The sequence below is a fragment of the Protopterus annectens genome, chromosome 4.part0 (genome assembly GCF_019279795.1).
Source record: "Protopterus annectens isolate FY-2018-M chromosome 4.part0, PAN1.0, whole genome shotgun sequence".
Classification (NCBI taxonomy): domain Eukaryota; kingdom Metazoa; phylum Chordata; order Ceratodontiformes; family Protopteridae; genus Protopterus; species Protopterus annectens.
Window position 1 is genome coordinate 1,032,014,718 of NC_056733.1, and position 21,901 is coordinate 1,032,036,618.

A 21,901-nucleotide genomic window follows, 5' to 3' on the forward strand; every position below is an offset into this window, starting at 1 on the left:
AAAGAAAAAAGAGGGCTCCTGGCATCTGGGGCAAGAAACACTGAGGAAAATGGCCGGCTGATGCCTTTATACCCGAAGAACTGCAGCTATGACGTCGGGTGAAGTGCGACACCAGCCGAGGCCAGACCCAGACTTTGGAATCCGGCCGACCGAAGGGCTGCCTGACGACAGGACAACCCATTTGTAAGAACTGCAGATGCATGCCTATCGGACATCTACATTTATGGTAGGTACAAAACTGTACTTTACCGCTCCTGCGGTACCTGCCCTACCTGCTCCCGCTCCTCCTCCCGGGACTCAAACTCCCTCTACAGGTTCGGAGGACAGGGAAGCTAGGAAGAAGGACCGGAGAGAGAAGCACCACAAGCGGCGGGCCGAGACCTCCGTCTCTGCCCCGCCGGCTAAGCGGGCTTCTCCTCCGGCCTCTCTAGCTACTGGTTCTCCTCCTCGGCTCCGTTCCCCGACCTTTTCACCGGGACCTGAGGAGGAGGAAACCCGACCTCCTTCGAGGCTATCGAGGCGGTACTCAAGGCCTACCTCGGTAGCCTCTTCGAGGTCGACCTATAGTCTTTCTGACGCCGATTTGGACCGGATGATGCGAAGGTTCATCCAGGCCCAGATGTAGATGGGAGTGCTCCTGCCTCTGGGAGCTCACCCCTTTTTTCAAGCCCATAGCTCCTTCTCCGACCCGCTACCCGGGTTCGGAGTGCTCGGAGACGGGCAGCTTTGGAGCCGGGGGTGGGTCGGCTCCGATAGTACTGGCTACTTCGGGTCTGATCCGACCTCTCGGAGCCTTGCCCCGAGTTTCGGATCCGAAGGACTCATGTGCCTTCGGTGCCGTCCGTGTCGGAGCACACTGGTCCCTCGGATCCGAGGGGCTCGGCGCCGGCTCCGATCCACACTGGATCCGAGGGGGAGCCGACTGTCGGATCCTTTGGTCGAGGCCAGCTCCCCTTCGGCTTTTGATGTAGTGGAGAGGGCTCTGTTGAGGGCTTCCGGACCCCCGGCACTTGCTTCGGCTCCGTCCCGCACTCCATCTGCTCTGGGTCAGGCTTCCGTCACCCGGCCACTGGGACAGCCCATTTCGATGCCCCAAGCAGTTCCTGTGGAACTAGGCACTGCTTGCGAGGGCTCCTCAGACAGCCCCCCCGAGGAGGCACCTCGCAAGCACACATGTAAAAGGAGGCACATAGACTCCCCCGAGTCTTTAACTGAAGACACGGACTTGGAGAAAGGGGAAGGCTCCCCAAGATCACCCCCTGAGGATGTCTCCTTCGGAGACATCATGGAAATGCTTCGTATAAGTGGTGGGTGGTCTGCCCCAAAGTCTTCGGACGAGTCTGTGTTCTTGGAGGCATTCGAAGCGGGCCTGTCTACCTCTTGGGTGTCCCCTCCTGCCAACCCCCTGGTGGACCTTATTACCACCTGGGCTTGGAAGGAACTGGACACCGTGGAGCCAATCCCCAAAAGGCCAGGCAGGATTCTCAGCCCCCCTGCTGACCATCCCCACTGGAGTAAGGGTCCTCCGGTAGATGCCATGTTGACGGCAGCAGCCACCAAGAGGGAACTCGCCCAGGAGAGTCCCTCAGTCCATCCTCCGAGTAAGGAGTCTCGGATGATGGACCGCTTGGGGAAGCAAATGTTTAGTTCAGCGACTTTCTCAGTGAGGGCGCTCAACTATCTGGCACATGTTATTAGGATGCAGCGCGATCTTATTAAAGAATACGCTCCATCCCCCCCAGAGTCCATGTCGGAGGAGGACAAACTTTTGCACTCCACCCGTATGGCCACTCTTCGGTCCGTGAGAAATACCTCTATGCGGTTGCTTTCCCATGCTATTGAAGGAGCCGCTAGAGCTGCAGGAGTAGGCCTAGTCATGAGACGCCAGGCCTGGCTCCGCCATTGCGATTTCACGGAGCCCTTCAAATGCCCCCTTTGATGGTTCTGCCCTTTTTGGCAAGACGGTTCGCGACACCTTGGTCCAGAGCGAGAAGGACGGGCAGATGCTGTCTGCCGTCTGAGTCCGCTTCTCTGTGCCCCAGAGGCCCTACTCTAGGAACTAAAAGGGCCAGAAGAAGATGTGGTTCCGGAAGTCGCAGCAATCCCAACCCGCTCCGGACAACCAGTCCTTCCGTGGCAGAGGACGACAGGGCGGACGCCGCCCCAGGGGCAGAGGGGCTCCCAGGAATTTCGGGTCCAGAGAACCTTTCTCTGAGCGGCCCGCGCAGCAACCCTGAGGGGTTGCCCGACTGCTCCACTCTGGAGGCAGTCGTGGGACGTTTTTCGGAGCACCTAGCGGCATGGGAGTCCATAACAACAGACCGCTGGGTCCTCCGTATTATATCCAGAGAATACAAAATCCCCTTTCTTTACGTCCCGAGACCAAAATCCCTCCCCGACATTCCACCCGATCAGAGGGAGGCCGCTTCAGCAGAAATTGGCTATCTGCTGAGCAAAAGAGCCATCCAGCCCGTCCCCCCAGACCAGATTGGATCAGGGTTTTACTCCAGGTTCTTTTTAGTGCCAAAAAAGACGGGGGACCTAAGGCCCATTTTAGATCTGTCCCTATTAAACCTGGCAGTTCCTAAGTAGAAGTTCCGGATGGTCACTTTACAATCTATCCTCCCCCTTCTGGGAGAGAATCACTGGATGTGCTCTATAGACCTCAAGGATGCGTACTACCACATACTAATGGACAGACGGTCCAGGAGGTTTCTTCGCTTCCGGCTGGGAGCCAGTCACTACCAGTTCAGGGTCCTTCCCTTTGGTCTCACCTCAACCCCCAGGGTGTTACCAAAGTATTAGCAGTGGTTGCGGCCCACCTGAGACTTCAGGGGGTGCAGGTCTTTCCGTACCTGGACGACTGGTTTCTCACCGCCCCAACAAGGCATCTACTATCTTTGGCAAGAGACTCCTTTCTTCAGCTAGCTCCCTGGCTAGGTATCACAATAAACGTAGAAAAGTCCAACCTGGCCCCTACTCAGCTGATAGATTTCGTAGGTGCCATGTTAGACACAAGGAAGTTGAGCGCCTTCCTCACAACCGACAGAGTTTGGAATCTACGACTCCAGGTGCGGGCCATCCTCCACTCCAGCTCAGTTCCGGTGGAATTGGTCCTGAGGGCACTAGGGTCCATGGCAGCAGCGATTTCTCTTCTCCTGCTCGCCCGCTTGAACATGCGAGTTCTTCAGTGGACACTTCAAGTACAATGGTCTTACCTTTCTCTTCCCCTGCATCACCCCATTGCAATCAGCAAGGCTTGCAAGCAGTCTCTTCTGTGGTGGTGGTGGCTCCATTCAAAGGATCTCCAAGGAGGCCGCCCCTTTTGTGCATCTCCCCCCCTTGCCACGGTGACCACGGATGCATCTCGCCTCGGGTGGGAGGGGCATTTTGCGGGATGGACGGTCCAATGCACGTGGAACGACTCAGAGACCTCCCTGCATATCAATGTTCTGGAGATGATGGCCGTGCTCTTGGCGTTGCAAGCACTGCAGGCCTTTCTTCCCCTGGGAACAATTGCGATTCAGTCAGACAACATGTCAGTGGTCTGGTACATCAACAAACGGGGGGGGGGGACCAGGTCTTACCCTTTGTCGGGAAGCCATGAGAGTGTGGGAATGGGCGATCTCCACCAACCGCTTTCTCATCGCAACGCATATTCCGGGTCGGTCCAACATCCTTGCGGACAAGCTCAGTCGCACCATTCTCTCCCTGTACGAGTGGTCTCTCAATGCTCAAGTAGCGAAACGTATCTTCGCATGGTGGGGAACTCCTTGTTGCGATCTCTCTGTTTCTCCCTTAAACACCAAGTGCGACAGTTTTTCGCTCTAATCCCTCCTCCAGGGGATTCCCCGAGAGATGCTCTGGTGTATGCTTGGCCTCCCGGTCTTCTTTACGCATACCCCCCTCTGCCTCTGATGCTCCAGGTTCTTCAGAAAGCCTCTCGGTCAGGGTGCAGAATGATCCTCATAGCCCCATTCTGGCCTCGGCAGATCTGGTTCCCGTACCTAAGGTCTCACTCAGTGAATCCACCTTGGATTCTAGATCCCACCCCGGATCTGATAACACACCCATCGAACCTACCATCCCCGAACCTAGACAACCTGAAGCTGACTGCTTGGCTGCTCCAGTTCCACTCCTAATCAGGACTCCCGGCATTTCGTCTCCCGTTAAGGCTATCCTGGTAGTGGCGCATAAACCCTCTACCAGAAAAACTTACCGCAGTGAATGGAAGCGATTCTCCATTTGGGCGGAGCGGCAAGGTCTAGATCCCTTCACGGTACCTCTTCCCGTGGTCCTAGATTTCCTTACCACTCTTTTTAATGATGGCGCCAGTAGTTCCACGGTCAAAGTTCAGCTAGCGGCCATTTCTCATTATCATGTTGGTCAAGAATCTGGGCCTCTTATGTCTGCCAAGTTATGTAAAATCTTCCTAAAAGGTACCTTTCTGCTTAGACCCCCTGTCAAGCAGGTGGTTCCACCATGGGATCTTTCCTTGGTTCTTCAGGCCTTGACCGCTCCCCCCTTCGAGCCTGCGGCCACTGTAGATCTAAAATTCTTATCTCTTAAGACTGCATTTTTAGTAGCGATTACTTCAGCCAAAAGAGTTTCGGAACTTCAAGCCCTTTCCATAAAGCCACCTTACTTGATCTTCCATCCGGACCGTGTGTACCTCAGGATCAATTCCTCGTTTCTTCCTAAGGTACTTCGGAAGCAAACATTAATCAGTCCATCAATCTCCCCGTTTTCTTTCCTAATTATCAGAACAAAGGCGAGTACAAGCTGCATTCATTGGATGTTCATAGGCAGCTTCATTTTTATCTTAACAGGACAGCTGGTCACAGGCAATCCGATCAGTTGTTCATTTCCTTTGCCAAATTCAATCTGGGTAAACCAATTTCCAAAGTCTCCTTGTCACGATGGATTTCCCAGTGTATTCTATTAGCTTACCAAGCTTCTGGGAGGCCCGCACCGGACGGAGTCCATGCTCATTCAACCCGGTCTGTTTCTACCTCAGCAGCCTTTAAGGCTAGGATACCTCTGGATGACATTTGTTCAGCGGCCACTTGGGCTTCATCTCATACCTTTATTTCTCATTACAAGCTGGATATCACGTCTAGAGGTAGAGCATCCTTTGGCTCCGCGGTGCTCCGGAATATCCTTCCATGATGGCCGCCCAAGATTCAGGTAGCTGGGGACTCTGTCCCACAGGTTGCTGACAAATGAATCTCCTACTTCAGGTTTAGAAGTTATGTACTTACCATAACGTTCCATCTGAGTAGGTGTATTCATTTGTCTGCAACCATCCCGCCCTCCTATCCCCCTGGCCTTGTCAGTTTCCTGCATAGAATGTGTTACCCTTTGTTTAGGGTATTTGATACAAGGCAAACTCGATCTGAGGTCATGTAGGGAGAGCAGGGCATTATGGGTGAGGGGAGGAGCTAGGAGTTCGGATCCATAGCTGGATAAACCATGCCGGTTCGGATCCGATATCGGATCCATACCCACAGGTTGCAGACAAATGAATACACCTACTCAGATGGAACGTTATGGTAAGTACATAACTTCTAATTTCTATGGTGGGCTCTGGCATGTCACCACAACAAGGGACAGCCTTTCACTTTACCCACAGCCAGACAGACACTAACAGATGCATCGGATTATGCCTGGGGGGCACACATGGCAGGAAAATATATTCAGGGCAAGTGGCCCGCGGACCAAATGCATCTTCACATAAATCAAAAAGATGCTAGCTGTACAGAATGCCCTGAACAGCCTTCAAGGACCTACTACATCCAGGACAGCTATTGCAAAAGACAGACAACACCACAGTTATGTGGTACATAAACAAGCAAGGGGGCACAAATTCCTATCCCCTCTGCAGGCAAGCCATGACTTTGTGGAACACAGCACTGACCTATCAAGTTCATCTGCAAGCACAATTCCTGCCAGGAAAGAAAAATACTCTGGCAGACGAACTAAGCAGAAACCTCATGGATCCTCACGAGTGGGAACTAAATCCACAGGTCCTCAGCATGATAACAAGGAAATGGGGATGCCCAGACATAGATCTTTTTGCCTCCCCTCACAACTGCCAACTACAGAGATTCTGCACAAGGACTTATTACTCAAAAGCATGGAAAGTGGATGCTCTATCATTCAGCTGGAAAACCCTAACAGTTTATGCCTTTCCACCACTGCCTCTCCTTCCCAAGGTGCTCCTAAAGGTCAGACGAGAGAAGCCAAAAATGATTCTGATTGCCCCAGACTGGCCATGCTAGCACTGGTACCCAATCCTAAAGAACTTGGCTCAAGGCCCAGCCTGGACTTTACCTCAAATTCCTCATCTTCTGACTCAACAAAACAACCAGATCCTGCACAGCCAACTCAGAACCTTAAATCTGGCTGCATGGCAGATAATATAGCCTCTCAGACCACACCTCTCTCTAAAGCTATTATGGATGTTATTTTGGAAGCCAGAAGGCCCAGCACCAGGAAATCTTATGCAGAAGAATGGAAGAGATTCTGTTCGTGGAACTAGGTACAATGCTTTGAACCACTTGTTCCAAATATTCCTCAGATTTTACAATACCTAACTGAGATGCTGGATATAGGCCGATCATTTTCATCAGTTAAGATCCATGCCTCTGCCATTTCAGCTCATTACAGTACGGAACCTCCTATTTTCTCTCATCCACTATTAAGGCAGTACCTCAGAGGGGCAAAAAAACATAAAACCCCCGAGGAGAGCGCCGATACCTACTTGGGACCTCAACTTTGTCTTGGAAAAGCTCACATTACTTCCTTTTGAGCCAGCCAATACAGCTGATATAAAATTCTTATCATGGAAAACTGCTCTGCTCCTAGCAATAACTTCAGCAAGAAGAGTCTCAGAGCTACAGGCATTAATGGCAGTGGAACCTTTTATCATTTTTCATCCGGACAGGGTTTCTCTATGGACAGACCCAACATTTATGCCAAAGGTAGTATCCAGTGTGGCTCGTAACCAAACCATTCATTTGCCAACATTTTATCCAAATCCCCAGAATAAAGGGGAGAAACTTCTGCACACTTTGGACATACACAGGCAGCTACGCTTCTACTTGGACAAAACAAAAGCTTTCAGTAAAACTGAGCAACTGTTTGTATCATATGCTGCAGGATCACAAGGAAAGGCTATCTCCAAAGCAGACTATTTCAAAATGGACAGGACACAGTTTTCGTGTCTGCTATGCACAGCATGGCAAGTCAGTGCCTAAATATTTTAGGCCACATTCTACCAGGGCAGCAGTCACTTCAGCAGCCTTTCTCAGAGGAGTACCAACCAAGGAAATTTTGGAGACTGCAACTCAGAGCTCAGTGCACACTTTTACCAAACATGATCACTTACCTCTACTCTAAATCCAGAGCTGGCTTCGCCACTGCAGTTCTGCAGGGCCTCATAGCCACTCCTAATGCTATTTAGGCCCAGCCGCCCTACCTCAACTTTGGGATTCAACCCATTTGTAATGACTGCAACAGTGAAACACGATGAACATAGTACAGTTGTGTACCTACCATAAATGTAGATGTTCGAGTGTATTCACTGTTGCAGTCCAGGTTACGTTCCCTCCATCCCCCTTTTTCTTTGCTGGGACTTATCTCTACTCCTCTATCCTATATAACCTATGTGGTGTATTTGCTTGTAGATGAAGGTATTATTTATTTATTTTTTTGCTGTATGTGTTTATAAGCAATATGTATAGCCTTCCTTCTTGGGGGCAGCTGACATCTGGGGCAAGAAAAACCTGAAGAAAATGGTGTCTGCTGCATCTTTTATACCCCTGGCGCACTGACGTCAGGGAAGAGGCAACAGCAACCGACGCCGGACCAGGACTTTGGAATTCAGGCCGACTGTGGGTAGCCTGCCAGCAGGATAACCCAAGTGTAATGACTGCAACAGTGAATACACTCTAACATCTACATTTATGGTAGGTACACAACTGTACTTTACGTTGTTGAGTAGGCAGCCAGGGATGCTGACTGGTCTGAGGCTGTACTTTTTGGCCTTGGAGAGTGCTTGTATGGCCTGTTCTTTGGAGACGCTCTGTAGAGGATTGATATTTGGAATGATTTGAGGTATGTCAGATGGGGACAGGGGGTAAAGGTATCACCAAATCTGTCTAACAGGTTGTCAATTTTTTCATATTCAGTGTGAGTGCTACCATTTACTATAAGTTTGGCACACAGCTGGGCAGGGACATAGCTAAAGAATGTCTTATGGTTGTCTTTAGCTAGGGATGCTAATTTAGATTCAGAGCTAGCCTTAGAGGACTTAACAAGCTATCTGATCTGCTTGTTCAAGCTGTGGAGGGTACTCTTCTGTTGGGTTAGTTCTATCATGTTCTTAGATATCAGTTTCTTTCTTTTGTTGTATAACTTATTTTATACTTACAGTACACTAGGGTGGCGGATGACCTGGTTTTGTTCCTGTTGGGTATGACAGAGTCAGTGCATTTGTTTAAATGGCTATGTGGGGCAGTTGTGTATTCCTTTGCATAGGAGATATTGTTGTCTATGCTGGCAGGGGCTTCAAAACTTATTATACCATTGCTTAGTAGGCAGTAGTTTGGTTTGGAGAAATTTTCCCTTTTTTAACTCCTATGGGGGTGTCAGGTTTGGTCTGTACTTTAAAAGAGACAGTTTATGGTCTGACCTTACTAGGGATGATGTCACACAGGAGCTAGTGCAGTGACCCCCCCCCCCCCATGTTGAGCACTAAGTCCAGGACATTTGAGCCCCTTGTGTGGGGACCGGACCACCTGTTCTAGGGCATTTGAGTTAAAGTCCAGGAACCTCATAGCAGTCATGTTTTTGCTTGTGTAAGTCTCCCAGTCAATGGAGGGATAGTTGAAATCTCCCACGAGTAGGGTGTTTGGCTGTATGTTGAGTGACACTGGCAAGTCCAGGTTGATGGTGTGCTTCTCCTGGTTCATGGAGGGGTCCTGTAGCTAGCGATAGTGTGGAAGGGCGTTTTTCGTATAGTTAATTGGACCTGGAGTAGTTCCAGCAAGTCGTTCATTTCACCAGTCCTAAGGTGTATTTTGGATTTGATTACTATGGATACACCTCCACCTTTGGTTCTTTCATGCTCGTTTTGTGGTCCGAATGTGTGAGAGGCATTGTAGTCGTGTACGTCCGGGGTGCTGTCAGCAGCCTTGAACTGAGTGTCTGTGACTACACAAACATCAACATCGTCCAAGGTGAGGACTACTTCCAGGGAGTGTATTTAAGCTCCTAGCATTAAGCAGCATGACCCCTTTATCTTTAGTAGATTTCTTTATGCCAGAAGTTTTATTGTTTGGACATTGCTTTAAAAAGACACTGTGGGGGAGGCAAGCGTCTTTACCAGTATTCTAAAGCTTTGAGGGGACAGGTGAAGGCCATCTCTGGCAAAGCAGTGTGGACTGTCGACCAGGTCTTCTAAGGCAGATAGATACTGGATCCCCCTGGAGTGACACCAGGAGCTAAGCCAGTTATTGAAATCAATAATTTTTTTGTCTGTGTTGTGGCATCATCCTCTGTGAAGGTAATATGCTGCTTAGGGCTTGGGACCCATCTCCTAGTACACACCATCTGAGAGTTTGGTCATGTCTCTCTTCATATAGTCCAGAGAGGTACATCTCAAGTCATTTACACCAGCATGTGCTATGACAGAGCCATAACAATAATTGTTGCTGAGTGACTTGAGTGCGTGCATAATTTGATGGATCTTAACACCTGTCAGGCAGCTGACCATGACCACCTCCTTGCTCATCCTGGTGAGGGGACATCTGTCTGTCTCTCACTGAGTCTCGTATAAACAGAACATTTGGATGATGTTTATGTTTCACTGTTGCAGTCATCACATTTGGGTTATCTGCCTGCAGGTACCTCTAAGCTGGCCTGAACGCCAGTCTCTTATGATTTCTGCGTCAGATGCTGTCGCTTCTTCCATGACATCAGGTAGTCAGGGGTATAAAACATGCAGCCGATGTCATTGCATCAATCTTTCTTGCCGTGCAGTGCCCGAAGCAGAAGCAATTCACAAGTGCCGGTCGGCTGACTCCTGAAATTTTCATTTTCAAGTTTCAGGCCTGAAGTCTTCTAAAAGATAAGTACCCCGTTGGGGATACTTTTTTCTTGCTCCAACCGATGTCAGAAAAAATTTGTTGTCTTGGCTGTGGATAGCAAATATCTCAGAGACTTTCATTCTTCCTGCATCACCTGTCTAGGCCCAGACCACAATGTCCCTTGCTGTCAGTTTTGTGCTTTGTTCAACGCCCAAACTATTCGTCGTTGGGCTATTTTTGTAGCTAAATTCTTTCACTCTCTATCTCCGTACTCCGAAATGGCTTTGATAAGCCATCCGACTACCAATCTTCCAAAAAAATAAGGATGAAGACGGAGACTGACCGCATAGGTCCAAAACTGCCGACGATTCTACCGTTAAGCTAGTCACCAGTCCGCCGGTACTCAGTGAGGGGCTTTCGCAGCCCCTGATACCTGCTTCTACAGATTCGCAGGTGTCTACTGAGACGCATTCGGAGTCCAGTATGTCACGAGATCCTTTTTCGTCAATGGAATCTGCAGATTTCTCTACCTTGGATGCCTGCTGTGCAGGCACCAGCTTTTGAGTGTGTATTCAGGTCTAGGAAACTGACCCAAAGCGCTTTCTCAGGCCCACATGCCACACAAACTAATGATTAGAATGGCTGAAGTCTTTATTACCTTAATTAGGGGAAGCCAGCCTTCCCCCTTAGAGACCTAGAACTGATTTTCTTTGATTCTTCTGATCAGGAATCTGATATCTCTGTTCCTTCTGACTACCAGGACATTTCCTTATCAACCTATGAGGATTCTGATGCAGAGGATTCCATTCCCTCTTCTTCACTCCAGAAGATTTTTCTTTTGGTGAAACCCTGCATACCCTTAGAGCATTTCTGCTGGGGGAGACAGGACTACTCTCAGTCCAAAAAGAGACTCAGGGACGTTTTAAACCTGCCTCAGCACAGATCTCTAGCTAGCCCTCCTGTTCTGGAGATTGTAGATTTTTCTTGGAATCCAGCCTTACCCCAGATACTTTGCCTCCAGCTCCCAGGAAACCTGACTGGTACTGTAGAGTATCTGACTCCCACAACTTCCTTTTCAAGAATCCTACTGCAAATCCAGAGATCATTTCCCAAGGACCTAAAGGCATTAAGGCTACTACTGCCAAAAATCCTACCCCTTCAGACAGGGATTCTAGGGCTTTAGACAGATGGAGTAAGACGGTTTACACATCTGCTACTCTGGCCATTAGGGTTTTAAATTGCCAGTTTCATATGTTAAAGTATCAGTAGCATATCATGGGACTAATTAAACAGAAAATGGTGTTGATTCCTGACTGTGTAGAATGCAAAGATTTACAAGACTTAATGCATTCTGCTAACCAAGTTTGTAAACATACTTTGCAATATGGGTTTGATGCCTTAGAAGCATCTTGCAGGGCTGCTGTCACTGCATCTGTTCTTAGAAGGCATGCTTGGCTTAAGGAACAAAACTTGCCAGATAATGTCAAAGCAAAATTATTGAATGCACCTTTAAACCAAGAGCACCTATTTGGCAATAGAGTAGAAGTCCTCAAAAGGATGGAGGAGAAAGATAAATCTGTTTTAAACTGTTAAAGATTTCTTACAAGTACAGCCACCTAGATTCAGTAGGCATTGGCCTTCAGAGAACTGGTCCTTTCTAGTCCCTTCCAGGCCTTCTCAGTCCAGACCCAGGGGCAACAGACCACCAAGACTTCAGTCTCAGGCTATGTACAGATCCAAGCAATGGAGTGCTCCCATGTCCAAAACAGGGAGTAGTAAGCCTCCATCCTTTGGTAAAATTGCACAATGACTTATCCTTAACTCTTCCAAGCTTTGCCTGAGTACTTGCACCTTTAGGAGGAAAACTTGTCCTGCACACAAAAACCTGGGAATACATTACCCAAGACAAATGGGTTTTAAACAGATTCCACTCACCCACAACCCTAAGTGGATGGCCAGACCTCCCCCCAAACCAGTGGGTGGAGGCCCAAAAGCAAGTACTTTTGCTCCTCAGCATCAAGGCTATTCAACCTGTCCCAGCAGAACAAAGGGGACAAGGCTTTTATTCCCGACTGTTTCTGGTTCCCAGAAAAGAAAACTCCTGGCCGTCCTGTTCTGGATCTGTCTATTCTCAACACCTTTCTGGTGGTTCCAAAATTCAAAATGCTAACTCTCCAACAGCTTCTTCCTATGCTAGCCAAGGATTCCTGGCTTGCAGCCCTAGACTTAAAAGAAGCTTATCTGCTCATCCCCATAAGGGAATCTTGAAGGAAATACCTACACTTCAGAGCAGGCTCCTATGCACTATCAGTTCTCTGCACTTCCGTTTGGCTTATCTACTGTGCCCAGGGTATTCACAAAGTGCCTAGCTCCAGTCTTTGCATTTTGCAGGCAGAGATGTAGTCATATTTAACCATACTTGGACGATTGCCTGATTCAGGTGGAAAGTCAGGACTTGCTATTACAGCACCTGGCATTTGTAAAGAGACTTCTGACTTCACTGGGGTACACCATCAACGAAAAGAAATCACAGCTAGTACCCTGACAACAGATTGTATTCCTGGGCGCAAGCTTGAACACAACTTCCCAGATGGCATTCCTTACTCCAGAGAAACAAATTCATTTGGCAGACTACTTCAATCTACTGGCCACCAAAACCCAGCTATCTGCAAGAAAAATACTGCAAGCCCTGTGGTTCAAGGCCTCTTGCATTTTGTTAATTCCAAATGCAAGACTGTATATGAGGAAACTTCAGTGATACTTAAAAAGTCTATGGTGTCAACATTCTCAGGACCTGGAAACTATGATTCCTATCAATCCTTGCCTAAGGACAGAGTTCCTTTGGTGGGCAGAGGCCTGCAACCACAACAAGGGACTCTCTCACTCTACCCCCTGCCGCCTAACAGACTCAGACTATGCATGGGAGGCTCACATGGCAGGGCAGTGCATTCAGGGCAAATGGAACCCAAAGCAGATGTATCTGCATATCAATCAAAAAAGAAATGTCAGCTCTACAGAATGCTCTGACAGCCTTCAAAGGCCTTATTCTTCCAGGACAACTATTGGTAAAGACAGACAATAGCACAGTTATGTGGTATATAAACAAGCAGGTGGGAACCCATTCCTACCCACTCTGCAGACTAGCCATGGCTCTGTAGAACACAGCCTTGAGCTTCCAAGTACACCTACAACCTCATTTCCTGCCAGGCAAACTAAATTCACTGGCAGATGACTTGAGCAGAAATCTCATGGACCCACACAAGTGGAAACTGGAACCCAAAATGTTCAAGCTATTGAGGAACAGGTGGGGGATACCAGAGGTGGACCAGTTTGCTTCCCCTCAGAACTATCAATTGAACAAATACTGCACCAGAACTCCCCACAGCCAAGTTTGGAAAGTGGATGCCCTGTCCTTTACATGGGAAAGCTTCTCAGTCTATGCCTTTCCCCCCCTCTGCCTCTCCAGTCGAAAGTTCTACTAAAGATCAAACAGGACAAGCCAAGGACAGTTGCACCAGACTGGCCACACCAGCACTGGTACCCTCTTTTGCACAGTCTGACAGTGCTACAACCATGGCACCTGCCACAGACTTCCCTCCCTGCTGTCTCAGCAGGCGGGCCAGATTCCACACCCTCAGCTACAGACCCTTAACCTTGCAGCCTGGCTAATCCCCTTAACCTCATCACCAGCAAACCTCAGTAATCAGGTGCTGAATGTCATTCTTGAATCAAGGAGGCCTAGTACTAGAAAATGCTATTCAGAAAAGTGGACAATATACTGTTCCTGGGGCCAGTCTCAGGGGATGGACACAACTGTGCCCAGCTTATCTCGCATACTAGACTTCTTAACAGAAATGCTCCGCAAGGGCCTATCCTTCTCTTCAATTAAGATTCATGCCTTTGCCATCTCAGCTCATTGTAATACTGAACCACCTCTCTTATCTCATCCTCTGGTAAAACCGATCCTTAGAGGAGCCAAACATTTAAGACTCCCCAGGAGATCTCCTACTCCAGCCTGGAACCTTTGTATTGGAAAAAACTCACACTGCCACCCTTTGAACCGGCTGCTACAGCAGAGTTAAAATTCCTCATGGAAAACAGCTTTACTTCTACCAATCACTTCAGCAAGAAGAGTGTCTGAACTGCAGGCCCTTATGGCAGTGGAACCCTTCATTATCTTCCATGCGGACAGGGTTTCCCTCAGGACTAACCTATTTTTTATGCCCAAGGTGGTGTCTAGTGTGGCGTTAAACCAGTCCATTCATTTCCAACTTTGTTCCCTAATCCTCATAATAAAGGGGAAAGGATACTGCATTCCCTGGACGTGCACAGGTAGCTTAGATTCTATTTGGACAGGACTAAGCCTCTCAGAAATTTGACCAGTTGCTAGTCAGCTTTGCTGCAGGGGCAGAGGGCAAGGCCATTTCAAAGCAAACCATTTCTAAATGGATAGCACAGTGCATCCATTTCTGCTACAAATACCATGGAAAACCTACCCCACAAGGGATAAGAACACATTCCACTAGGGCTACATCTACCTCTACTGCATTTCTCAGAGGAGTCCCTACCAGGGACATCCTGGAAGCTGCAACCTGGAGCTCTGTACACACTTTCACCAAGCATTACCACTTGCCTGTCTTTTCTAAACCAGAGCTGGATTTGCCACAGCAGTCTTACAGGGCCTGATTTCCAGCCCTAAGGGGTCTTAACTACCTCCACCCTTCCTTAGCTTTGGGAAACAACCCAAATGTGATGACTGCAACAGTGAAACACGAAGAACATAGTACAGTTGTGTACATTTATCATAAATGTAGATGTTTGAGTGTATTCACTGTTGCAGTCCTGGTTACCCTCCCTCCAGTCCCCTGACTTATCTTTGCTTTTACCTATCCTTTTTGGTTTGGCATATCTTATACCATGTGTATTTGCTTTTTGCTAGGGGTGTTCCACGCCATATAATTGCTTCTTATTTTGGGAGCACCTGACATCTGGGGCAAGAAAAACTGATGTAATGGCATCGGCAGCATGTTTTATACCCCTGACGACCTGACATCATGGAAGAAGCGACAGCATCCAATGCAGAAATCTCAAGACTCTGGTATTCAGGCCGGCTGAGGGTTACCTGCAGGCAGATAACCCAAATGTGATGACTGCAACAGTGAATACACTCTAACATCTACATTTATGGTAAGTGTACACAGCTGTACATTTTGAGGTGTTGTGCCTTAGGGGCTTAATTGCTAAGACATAGTGTTGTATTTGGTGGTGGATTCTGTTCTTTTATCGATAATGTGTATGTTTACGCTTGGGAGGTCTCCAATCTTTTGGGTAGGCTCTTAGCGAGTATCTCTGCGTTTGTGAGTTTGTCTCTCTTGACCAACGGACAAAAACACACTAAAAACTTAAAAAAAAAAATTAAAAAAAAAGAAACAACTGTCGTAACTCTATCACAATTTATTAAACACTGAGCACTTTCGTCTTAAATTTTTTTTAAAAAATCAAAGCAACTACTGTTCAATTTTAACTAAACTTATTTTATTTATTACTTAGCATTGTATTCCAGGTTTCATTAAACATTTGTAGGGATCTGGTGGTTTAACATCATTTTATGACATCATCTTATAGTATTTATTGATGTTCTTCATCTCACATTGCTGCAGTCCTTACACTTGGGTAGTCCGCTGTCCTCGGTCGGCCCGAATATCAAAGTATAAGGCTGACGTCGGTCAAGGCGCATTTGACTGACATCAGGACGTCAGGGTACAAATGCGCATGACCGACGTCATATCCTCAGTCTTTTTTGCCGCATGGTCCGATGCAGAAGCAGCATTGCAAGTGCCGGTTGGCGTTCTGAGATTTTTCGATTTCGAAGTTTCAGACCGAGTTCAAAGTTGGCTAAGTACCCCGTTGGGGAATATTTTAGTTTTTTCTTGCCTCAGTCATTTACCGGATGTCAGAAAAAGTTAATAATTGCATTTCTTGTGGGAAACAGATACCGCATAGAGATTATCATACTTTGTGTATTCCTTGCTTAGGGCCTGAGCACGACGTTGTTGGCTGTCGCTCTTGTGCTAGATTTAATAAACGCACTATAAAGAGAAGGTTGGATTGTGCAAGGTTAGTCTTTGGGAAGCGGTGCAATTATAAAATGCCGTCGGATGCTCCGGCCCGCTTCTTAAGAAGCGCAAGGACAAAGCAGTTAAGCCTAGGCTAGAAGAACCGTCTGTACCGGACGCGGTTCTTTAGAGGTGTCGGTGGAGCCGGTGGCTCCACCGGAGGTTTCTTTGTGTTCCCAGGGTGAGACCTTATTATTGCAAGATGTGGCCTCTCAGGAGGCAAGTCAGGCTGAGGGGCTTCTCAGGTTACTATACTCCCTCCCTTCCCAGGGTGGCTAGACCCTCTCCTTCTGTTTCAAAGGCTTCTCCCAGGGGTAGGCCAGGTTTGGCTTCAGTTGGTGTTACCCTAGCTCTTCAGGAACTGTGCCCAAGAAGCATATGCTTAAAATGGCAGAAGATTTGATTACTTTGATTAGGGTTCTATGCCCCTCCTGATAAGAGACCTAGGATGGAGCCTGAGTTGGGGAGTTTTGAGCAGGCTTCAGATGTTTCTGAATCTTCGACTGAAGATTTGCAGGAGTACTCTCCTTATTCTGATTCTGATGTGGATGATTCTACTCCTTCTGCTTCTCCTCCTGAGGATTTTTCTTTTTCAGAAACTCTTCATTCCATGAGGGAGCATTTTAAGTGGGAAGGTCAGGACTTCTCTGATTCCAGGAAAAGGCTTAGGGAATTTTTGTTTACCCCAGCATAGGCCTTTGGCTATACCTCCTGTTTTGGATGTAGTGGAAGATGTTTTTTCAGAGGCTTCTCTTAATCCTGATTCTTTGCCTCCTGCTCCTGTTAAGCCGGATAGGTATTACAGGGTGCCTGAAGCTCATAAGTATCTTTTTAAGAGTCCTAGGGCAGACCCAGAAACTGTTAGCCAGGGGCCTAAAGGTGTTAAGGCTTCTGTTGTAAAGAATCCGGTTCCTGCAGACAAAGAGGCTAGGGCCTTGGATAGATGGGGAAAGAAAGTTTATACTTCTTCCACTCTTGCTATGAGGGCTTTGAATTGCCAGTTTCACATGTTGAAATACCAAAACTATCTCCTTTCACAATTGAAGTCTAAGGTTGATGCTCTGGCAGTAGGTATTGATTGTAAAGAGTTGCAGGATTTGGTACATGTTTCTGAACAGGTGGGTAAGCATTCTTTGCAATGTGGTTTTGATGCTGTACAGGCCTCGTCTAGGGTGGCTGCCACTGGGTCAGTTCTTCGCAGGCACGCCTGGCTAAGGGATCAAAATTTGTCTGAACATGTTCAAACAAGGATTTTAGATGCTCCTTTACAATCTGACGTGTTGTTTGGTCCTCCTGTTGAGGCAGTTTTAAAGAAAATGGAAGACAAGGCTAAGTCTATGCAGACTGTTAAAGATTTTTTGCAGGTCCAGCCTCCAAAGTTTAGTAGAAATTGGCCTACTAAGGGGTGGACGTATCCTTCTTATGATTCCCAGTCTAGGGGTAGATCTAGACGTGGTAGGGGCAGAGCTCAGGGCTCTTTCAGGCCTAGAACAGGGAGTTCTCCTGCACAGTCTTCGGGTGAGGGCAGGGGTCAGTCCTTTCGTAAACAGACCCAATGACCTACCTTTTCAGCTGCCAGAGCCTTCTCGTCTGGCAGCACCTTTGGGAGGAAGGTTGGCTCTTTTCAAAGAAAATTGGAGTTTAATTACCCAAGACAGATGGGTGTTGGATATCATACATCATGGCTACAGGTTTTATTTCCATACCTTGCCTCCTTTCAAAGGCATGCCAGACGTTCCTCCTCAACAAAGAATACAGGCTCACAAGCAAGTTTCTCTGTTACTCCAAATAGGGGCCATACAGCCGGTCCCTATGCCAGAAGTGGGCCTAGGATTTTATTCTCGCCTGTTCCTAGTACCAAAGAAGGGGAACACGTGGAGACCAATTTTGGATTTATCTACCCTCAACACTTATCTGGACATTCCCAAGTTCAAAATGTTGACGTTACAGCAGCTTTTACCTCTGCTGGGCAAAGATCATTGGATGGTAACTTTGGATCTCAAGGAGGCTTACCTTCATGTTCCTATCAGACTAAGTTGCAGGAAGTATCTGCGTTTTCGAGCTGGGACTTCTTACTATCAGTTCTCTGCATTGCCCTTTGGCTTATCTACTGCGCCCAGAGTTTTCACGAAAGTTCTGGCTCCAGTGATAGCTTTCTTCAGGCTGAAAGGAATACAGATTTATCCTTATTTGGACGACTGCCTGATTCTGGCTCAAGGAAGGGAAGAGCTTCTTCATCATTTGGAATATGTAATAGCAGTGCTAAGATGCCTGGGGTATTCTGTGAACGAAATAAAGTCCAGTCTAGTACCCTCTCAGGACATGTGCTTTCTGGGTGTGAGACTGAATACAGCATCCCAGATGGCCTTTTTAACCCCGGACAAACAAAAGAGTCTATCCCTTTACTTCAATCAGCTATCTCATCAGTCCGGGCTGACTGCAAGGACAGTCCTTCAAGCCTTAGGGTTCATGGCATCTTGTATTCTGGTGCTTCCCAATGCCAAACTGCATATGAGGAAGCTGCACTGGTATCTCAAAAATGTATGGACACAGCACTGCCAGGATCTAGACACTGTCATTCAAATAATACCTTGCATTCAAAAGGAATTTTTGTGGTGGGCTCAGGAATGTCACCTAAACAAGGGACTCTCTGTGACCCGGCCAGAGGCGAGTCAGATTTTAACGACAGATGCCTCAGACAAAGCTTGGGAGCTCATCTAAATGGAAAGTGGATACAAGACAAGTGGCCTGCCAGACTACAACATCTACATATCAACCTGAAGGAGATGTTAGCAGTCCAGTTTGCATTAATAGCTTTCAAGGATTTACTTCTTCCAGGGCAGGTGTTGATTCTAACAGACAACACAACTGTCATGTGGTACATCAACAAGCAAGGGGAACGATTCTTATCCTCTATGCAGGCAAGCAATGATTTTGTGGGAGACTGCTCTCAGTTTACAGCTCAATCTTCAGGCAAGGTTTCTGCCAGGAGCACAGAACTCCTTAGCAGATGTGTTGAGCAGGCAATTATGGATCCCCACGAGTGGAAATTGGATCCTCATGTATTTCAGAAATTGACAGTGTCATGGGGAACTCCAGACATAGATCTGTTCGCTTCTCCACTAAACCATCAGCTGCCAAAGTTTTGCACAAAAGGTTTCATCCCACAGCTTGGAAAGTGGATGCTCTTTCTTTCAATTGGAGCAATCTTCATGTGTATGCCTTTCCTCCTCTGCCTCTCCTCCCAAAGGTACTTCTAAAGGTCAGACAGGACAAGCCAAGGATGATTTTAATAGCTCCAGATTGGCCTCGACAGCACTGGTACCCATTACTGAGAAGTCTGGTACGGAAGCCTCCATGGCCTTTGCCTTCGATTCCACACCTGTTGTCACAGGAGGACAGCCATTTGCTGAATGTCAAACTTCACTCTCTTCACCTAACAGCCTGGCATATTCTGTTTTGAACCATAGAGGGTCTCAACTTCCACAACAAGTTTTGAATGTGATTTTGGAAGCTAAAAGGCCTAGTACAAGGAAAGTGTACGCAGATAAATGGAAGAGATTTTTATTTTGGAGTGCAGCAAAAGATTTTGATGTTTCTGAGCCTAATTTGAGTGTGGCTCTTCAATATCTTACTGAGTTACTGGACAAAGGTTTGTCTTTCTCTTCTATTAAGGTTCATGCTGCAGCAATTTCGGCTTACTATGATTGTGTCACACCATTGTTTTCTCATCCTTTGTTCAAGCAATTTCTTAGAGGGGCAAAGAATATAAGACCCCCACGAAGAGCTCCTACTCCTGCTTGGGATCTCAATTTTGTGTTGGAGAAACTCACTCTACAACCTTTTGAGCCTGCAGCTACTTCTGAGTTGAAATATTTATCATGGAAGACTGCTTTTTTGTTGGCAATTACCTCTGCAAGAAGGGTTTCTGAATTGCAGGCCCTTATGGCGGTTGAGCCTTTCTTGATTTTCCATAAGGATAGGGTATCATTACGTACTAATCCTTCCTTTATGCCTAAGGTGGTTTCTAGTGTGGCTTTAAACCAAACTATTAATTTGCCTACTTTTTATGCAAATCCCCAAAATAAAGGGGAAAAGATTTTGCACACTTTAGATGTACACAGGCAGTTGCGTTATTATTTGGACAGAACTAAAGGGTTCAGGCAGTCTCAGCAGTTGTTTGTTTCTTTTGCTTTGAGTTCTCAGGGCAAGCCTGTCTCAAAACAAACTATTTCTAAGTGGATTGGGTTTTGCATTGCTTTCTGTTATTCCCATCATGGCAAGGAGGTTCCAGCTGGGATTAGGCCTCATTCCACTAGGGCTACTGCCACTTCAACAGCTTTTTGAGGGGTGGCAACCAAGGATATTTTGGAGGCAGCTACTTGGAGTTCAGTGCATACTTTCTCTAGGCATTATCACCTGCCACTTTACTCTAAATCCAGGGCTGGTTTTGCCACTGCTGTTTTGCAGGGCATTTTGGCAGCTCCTGCTTCCTTGTAGTTAGCCATCCTCCCTTACCTCTGCTTTGGGATTCTACCCAAGTGTAAGGACTGCAGCATTGTGAGATGAAGAACATAGTACAGTTTTGTACCTACCATAAATGTAGATGTTCGAAGATCCACATTGCTGCAGTCCAATTTACCCTCCCTCCTTCCCCTCTGTAGTTAGAGGTGGTTGTGTGGGTTGGGTTGTACATATTGTGTATATTGTATATATTGTATATATTGTACATATAGTTAGTGCAAGGGTGGTTGGTTGGTTGTTTGCTGTCTTTTGGTTTTGACCTTTCTTTTTAGTGTCTTCTGACAACTGGGGCAAGAAAAGACTGAGGATATGACGTCGGTCATGCGCATTTGTACCCTGACGTCCTGATGTCAGTCAAATGCGCCTTGACCGACGTCAGCCTTATACTTTGATATTCGGGCCGACCGAGGACAGCGGACTACCCAAGTGTAAGGACTGCAGCAATGTGGATCTTCGAACATCTACATTTATGGTAGGTACAAAACTGTACTTTTTTTTTTACTTATTTCTATTATCATCATTTGCTTTTATCCAGCATGGAGTGTCATATGAATATTCATGGTTGTATTCATTTATTCAGTTTGTCAACCTTTTATTGGTGGTCAGCATATATATATTGTGTTAAGTTTGGTATCAGCAGAATTACTCTGATGTCTGTTTAAGGAAGTTTTAAGATGAAAGCGCGCAGTGTTTAATAAATCGTGATAAAGTTATGATGGTGGATTCTTGGTTTATTTTTTATTTTTCGGCATGTTTGTCCTTTGGTTACTAGTTATGTCCTTTGGTTCACGTTTTGAGGAGCGCAGTATGATTCGTGAACACTTGTGAATTTACAAAGCACGAGTAATGCTGCAGTTGTGAAATGTTCTAATTGCTTATCTGACTTTGTGGTGCAGAAGCTACAGCACTGGACGCACAGTCTTGTTAAGCTATCTCCAAAGTCCTGAATGTGAGGAAGCATACTTAGAAATATTTCTGTAGGTAGGGAGAAGGGGGCAGCATGTGGTGGTGAAACCAAAATTGTAGTATACTTGAAGGTACTAAGTTATTATTTGGTAACCTTTTTTGCTTTGTCATCATCGAAATGTTACTGTATAATCTACATTTCTGTTCTGAAATGTAATGCATGCTTTTGTGATGATTCTAAAACATTTTTATGTTTGTTTATTT

The 21,901-nt window shown here is 46.9% G+C and overlaps 1 protein-coding gene across 1 annotated transcript in view; it reads left to right on the forward strand.

The window, feature by feature from the left end:
- FAM13B (family with sequence similarity 13 member B) overlaps nt 1–21,901 on the forward strand; it is a 2,585,606-nt gene that overhangs the window by 935,022 nt on the left and 1,628,683 nt on the right. The gene's annotated exons all lie outside the window — the stretch shown is intronic.